General features: G+C 37.3%; 1 long non-coding RNA gene across 1 annotated transcript; it reads left to right on the top strand.

The window, feature by feature from the left end:
• LOC110392687 lies at positions 1,570-3,968 on the top strand. Its single transcript, XR_002434567.1, has 4 exons — positions 1,570-1,669; positions 1,759-1,866; positions 3,021-3,111; positions 3,335-3,968. It is a non-coding gene; the product is annotated as an uncharacterized LOC110392687 (long non-coding RNA).

Genomic DNA, 6,648 nt, shown 5'->3' on the forward strand with positions numbered 1-6,648 from the left:
ATTGGAGAGTAACATAATCACAGTTTTTCTTCCATATTCATCATTTGAATTTGTTTACAGATTAGAGCTCTATTCTTGTTGGCTATATAAAAAGGGGAATAACATTATTCCTTTTCTTAAAGAATTTATGTTTCTAAATATAGACAGGATGCGAACAGGTGTGGTGTTCAGGTAAGCTGATGGCAGGCCGGCTGTTGTCCTGGTGCATCAGAAAACAATCCCTGACAAGGAATACTTCAGCTATTGCAGCACAACAATGTCCTGCTGAGCTGCTCTGCCTCACATGGGAGCAATCTTCACTCACGCCTCTGAAGTCGGTATGAGAGCAATTACCAGCTCCACAGCCATATAAAGGACAGGCAAGTAATCTATGACAGATTTGATGACGGCAGGGGAAATACTCCTGAGAGTTGTAATTGTAAGGGTTAACTCAGATAGCTCTCAGCTGTTGGGCAGGATCAGCCCAAGAGTCAGTGGCTGCTACAGCTTCAAAGATAAAAATATGCAGCCTTTTTTTGTGGGCAAGGCTGTGAACTCTACTGCTGTTGATGATATCTATCAGCCCTTTGAGATTAGCAGGACTAGTTCCTGGATAGGAGAGCAGCAATCCAAATCAGTGACATTGATGCATTTCTGTTTGTTCATCGCCATTTTCTTTCAAGCATGCACATAAAGAAAACAGATATGAGACTTGATTGTTCTGAGTGGCCTAGAATATCTCTGGTAATTGCAGACAAAGTCTGATTTTAAGCAAGGATATATAATAACTGAATATAAGCCTGAGAATTTACCTGTCTGGGATCATTGCCACCTTATTTCAGTTAATATTTCTATTTTTATATGTCTTTGCTCTAATGTCATTGTCACCTGGTTTGGTTCACATGTAGCACTATTACAAATGAGCATGATGGACAAGGGGACAAAGAAGAAAGGAAAATAAGCTGACGTGTTTTATAAAAAAGGTCACATTTAGGCATATTACATATTGGATATGTCAAGCTCTTTCAGATCAATCTTTCTCATACTGCATAAAGCTAGTTGGAGTGCACGAGGCAGCACCATTTAAATGCAGGAGCAGAGTTCAAAGTTTTGGGCAGTGAATGCTCCTTTTTTCTGTTTAACTTCATGTAGTGTTAATTAATTGACCTCTAAATGCTTACTTAAGTTACAAAGATCATAAAACAGGTAAAAATGAGTTCACTGAATAAAATGATGTGTCTTTTTTGTTTTCTTGTTGTTTTTATTTTTTAATATAAAAGTATAAATTACATCTCCATGAACTCCGCATATACTCCCATGTGACTGCAATGATGGTCCCCAAGGGTCATTAATTCTCTCATTTACTCATCAACATTTAGATGGCCTTGGAATTTCAGTATTACCTTCATCTGTGTCAGTGGACATAAGGAGTTATTCAGTATACATGGGAGGAGACATGGGGGGTTTGGTTTACGGGCTCATATTTGCATGTGCTTGGACGAGTCAGAGATTCCACTGACTTCGGGTTGGATTTGCCTTCCTAAAGATAGACCTGCAGTGATATCTGACACAGCCGCAGGTATCCAAGACATCTGTCTGGGGTGGAAGTAATGACATCTGGTTCATAAGGGTGCATCTTGAGCAACAGCTGAAGACTATGTGTATTATTACATAGTTTTAATGACACAAGGTAACTTGTAGCAACTTAACTTAACAGACACCTGAATGTAGGTACCTCAGTCTGGAGTGGATTCTCATCATCTATGAATACTTTTTTAGCTCACTTATGTGATAAAGCTGTGATTTTAGCAGGAACACCTTGCTCTACAGAGGGAGAAGCAGCACATCACTTCCTCCACACCATGGCTTACAATGCTCTGCAATGAGGTAATGAGGTCTGACCTAACATCAGCAAATGAATTTCTGTTCCAAATTTCAAAGTGGATATGCTGAAAGAAGTATGCAATTTTTGCCTCTGACTGCTACTTCTAGCAAGCATGCTTTTGTCTCATTTGTTAGCGAATGAAATAAGGGCCTCTTGATCTTAAAATTCTAAGTTTCTGTGGTTTGGACTAAAACTTCATCACTGGGAACTACTATAGCTCATCTCGATAACAGAATGGGCCAGAAGAGATCATAAGACATATTAGTTAGTGGGTTACTTGAATGTGGGGCTTGTGCATATTATGTGTGTGAAATATAAAAATGGGATTTGACTGTATTTGCATTTTAATATGCTGTACAATAAAGTCTGTATTACTCCATAGCGTTGCATAAGCATGGTGTTATGAGACGAAGCAGAAAATCTCACAGGCCTGTTTCTTCAGTTACATTTATATTTTTGCTCAGTCCCCAAGGTTTATAGCTTATCAGATGCAGACAAAGTGAAAAGAAGCAGTACAAACTAAAACTGTTATAGACCCATACATAGCATGATGCAGTGTGGAATGAGACCAAAATATATTCTTTAATAATGAATAGTAAAGTCAACATTTATAATAATAACAGGAGATACTAAGTTTTCTTTTCATTTGGAGGTCAAGAGTTAATGTCATATCTCAGCTAGGGAGCTTAGACATACAGTGCTCCATTTATTACTACTGGAGTGTGTCAGTCAGACGCCAGCAGTCAGTGTTAGTATCTGGCACAGTTTCATTAGGAATTAATTATTTCAAAATAAATGGTCGCTTTTGTATTAAAATTTGATAGTGTTATTTTCTGAGGTGATCTACAAGATCTTTGACAGTAAATGTGTTCTGGCTGACCTTCAACCTTTGATGTGAATAATGACATCATTTTTTAATTTTATTTATTTTTTTCTTGTATTTGCATCCATTGCCCATTTTAATTATGAAAAGGAGAAGAGTTAGAGAATGCTGTACCTTGCAGCATTTACTAAGGCAAAGCCCTTGTCTCCATCCTGAACCCTCTGTATTCCAAAGCAATAAGCTAATAAACCAAATTAATTTTATCATATGTATGCTGGTGTCCAAGAGTTCATAAATGTTTGATGTTTGACCAAGAGTTTTTTCCAAACACAGACTTGTAGTGTCAACACAAGTTGAGAAATAAGCAGAGCAGCGTACAGAGAGCCACACACATACTACCGTGCATGCTGCACCAATCATGCAGGTAAAAATTAAAAAAAAACTCTCCCCTTTTTGTTTTCAGCACCATCTGCACAGCATCAGTGTTTTTTCATGGTAATAATATGAAATGAATTTTTCTTCCATATTACTTTTGAGTATCTCAATTAATGTTAACCCTCAGTTGACTGAGGCATCACTTACATGCCCTATGGTAAATGTTGACTGATATCTTAAGTTTTTTAATAATCTCTGTCTCTTACTTTCAGATTTCAAATTCATGGATGAACCAATATCACTTTTTATTAAATGGTTGTGCCTATCTGCTTTTGGAATGACAAGAAATCTTGAAGAGAGGAACTTCCAGGTGGTTTTCTAATAGCAAAGAAATGACAACAGGTCAAATTTCCATTTACGTCCCCTAAGCCACCACTACTATATATTCAGGGCATTCAGAAGGTCCACTGTGGATGCTAAGAAAGATACGTGTTCCTAAAAATGTGCACACAAATTTAGACACATTATGTCCTCAGCCTTCAAATATCAGTTTAATAAGCAAAACTGTTTCAAGCACTATTGTAATTCAATCTAACAATAATGTAAGATTTTTCTGAACTCTCCACTGGCTGAAAAGTACTGATGTTCGACTGTCATCTCACTGAAATGTCCTGGTAGACATCTAAGCCTTCTGACATATTGCAAATAAAATCTCTTTCACTGGTTTGTCCACACAAGAGAGACATCTTTTAGAGTATGCAGCCTCACTGCTCCTCTGATACAAGAAAAGAACTACACAGGCAGCAGCTCAGAGAGGGTATCTGCTCCTGTTGTGTGACTTCTGGTGGGGAGGAGTTTCCCTCTTTTTTTTCAGTGTCACAGAACACAGCTTGTTTTCTGGGAGCCGTGGCCAAAGTTTTCTGTCTTTTTTTCTTCCTTTCCCCGCTCCTCTTCCTCCTTCCCCCCACATGGTGTCTGCTTTCAACATTGCTTCAATAGCCAGCATTGTAACATACAGAGATGGAGTTCTACAAAATTAATTTCAGCACTCGGATAGAAACAGATTATCTTTCTTTGTAGTTCTAGAGATGAAGTTATTAAAAAAGAATTGGGAGTGGAATGCAGCCAAAGTTCTTAGTAAGAACATTGATTGCATAACACAGAGTATGAGAATAAGATAAATGACAGAACGTAAGTATTTTAGGCCTTTCATTAGTTTCTCCAAGCAGTCAAAGAGCATGGTGGCTAACATTAAAATAAACTGAGGCCTATACGGAAGGAAGCAAAGCTATATGTATTCTTCAGCTGTATTAGTAGTGAAAGATATTTGGACATCTCTTAATTGTAACAAATCTAGTTTAAACTCATCCATTCACCATGACTTTTTGAAAAAAAAGTTCCTCAGGTGTGCAACAGAATAAATAAGAATTTAATAACTGCTATAATGTACATAATCTATAATATTGCCTACTTAATTATATTATAAGATAGGCTGATAATTTCCCATCGTACTTTTGAGAGAAAATAGTTTTGCTTAAACTGATTATTATCTAAGTGAATAGTAATAGAGGAAGGAAAGTGCTATGTTCCTTAAGTAAACAAAATATTGCATCATGTAATTTCTCATGATGCTCATTTAACAACATAACCCACAACATCCACTCCTCATTAACACCTTTTACTCTATTACAGGTGTTACAAGATTGTTCTAAAAATTATGAATGATTTTTAATTTGATATTTTATCTACAGCACTTCTGACTGAATGTAGAATAGAAGAAAGGATTGGACATATTCTGTATGGATCTTGTAATTCAACAGTCCAGTGCATAGGACTACCACTTGAACACCAAGGCTCAGTTTCCTAATCTACCTGATTTGTGCTTGGGAATTTAAACACATCCCATAGGAGGATACTAAGCATTATGAACTAGATTTGAGGGAGCACTCACTATCTGTATTTTCTAAAGTTTTTTGTATATGCTAGCCAGTTCAAACATAAAACTGATCTGGTAAAAGTCTAAGATACAGTTCTCTTTTTGACCGGATAGCAGACCTTCACTATCTAAAGGGGATCTATACAAAAGAAGAGGACAGACTCTCTAGTAGGGTCTGTTGTGACAGGACAAAGGAAAATGGTTTCAAACTAAAAGAGGGGAGATTTAGACCAAATATAAGGAAAAAGTATTTTATAATAAGGGTAGTGAGGCACTGGAACAGATTGCTAAGTGGATGCCCCATGCTTGGAGACACCCAAGGTCAGTCTGGACAGGGCTTTGAGCAACATGATCTAGCTGAAGGTGTCCCTGTTCACTGCAGGGGAGTTGGACTAGATGACCTTTAAAGAAAGACACCTTCCAATTGAAACAGTTCTATGATTCTATGTGCAATCATCCAGTGACTGGATATACATGATTTCAAATTTTCTTTGGTGGTTCAGGGCTGCTTGGCATTCTGGTTTTCGTTCAAGCTCCAACTCAAAGAATTCCATTCAACGTTGGTTCTATCTATCAATGCTACTGCCTCAGCAGTAACACCAATGAATGTGATGTAGATTACGTGAGAATAACTATTTTTCACTTTCATTCTCACTTGCCAGTGCAATGTCCGTATGTCCTATATTCTAGCTGAGTGACCTAAGCAGTTGGCTGTAGTCACACTCTTTTGGATAAGTAACTGTTTTATACAAAGTGTTACTGCTTCAGGAAAAATCATGAGACACATGCTCTGAATTGTCCTGTCAAAGTGAATGTCATAAATTACAATGCCTAAGTTGAACTGAGTCAGAAAGTTTGATGCCTTAAAGTAGAAAATGATAGCACTCCCCAGTGTGCAAAAGCATGTTTATGAAAGGATCGGTTTTGGTATCTCATCTCCAATGTCTGTGCCTTCAGCAGAACAGGGAGAAAAGTATGAATGCATAAAGATCTCATGAATTTATGTTATTGAATTTATTTAGAATGTTAGAAAAGGAAGAATGTTAAAAAAAAAAACATGCAGGAGGAAATGGTCTCTAGAGACGTTTTAGTAACTGAAATACATTCCACCAGAGGACTTGAACATCATGCATTATTTCTTATGAATGGTTTTCATTTCTATTGTAGGTTACATCTGCACAATCCAATGGAGATTCAGAGAAATGAGTTTTCTCAAAATCACATGAAGAAAATGTAACAGACATCTACCAAAGCCATCAAGGTTTGCTTTTAAACAGGAGCAGATTTTCGCTGACTTTCTGGAACTGGTTTCAAGGCAAGTGCTAGTGCCTCTGCACCATAACCCATGTAAGAGTTTCACAGATGACCTCAGATAGTTCAGACAGAAATAGGTCTACTTCTTGACATAGCATCAAGGGCGGTGTTAATTCACATGGATGAGTTTTGGGTTTCTACATCTACATGAAACTCCCTATGCTCTATTTTTTTATTCAGTGAGGAGAAACTTCAAGAGCACAGTTTACATCAGCCTCCTGAAACAGTTCTGATACCTAGCTAAAATAAACATTTTCTGTCCAGTTACTGTAAAGAGAGCATCTGTTCAGCAGCAGATGCTTATACTGTACTTAGTTGAGGAGACTCTCACCCTAG

Source organism: Numida meleagris, chromosome 1, assembly GCF_002078875.1.
Source record: "Numida meleagris isolate 19003 breed g44 Domestic line chromosome 1, NumMel1.0, whole genome shotgun sequence".
NCBI lineage: Eukaryota > Metazoa > Chordata > Aves > Galliformes > Numididae > Numida > Numida meleagris.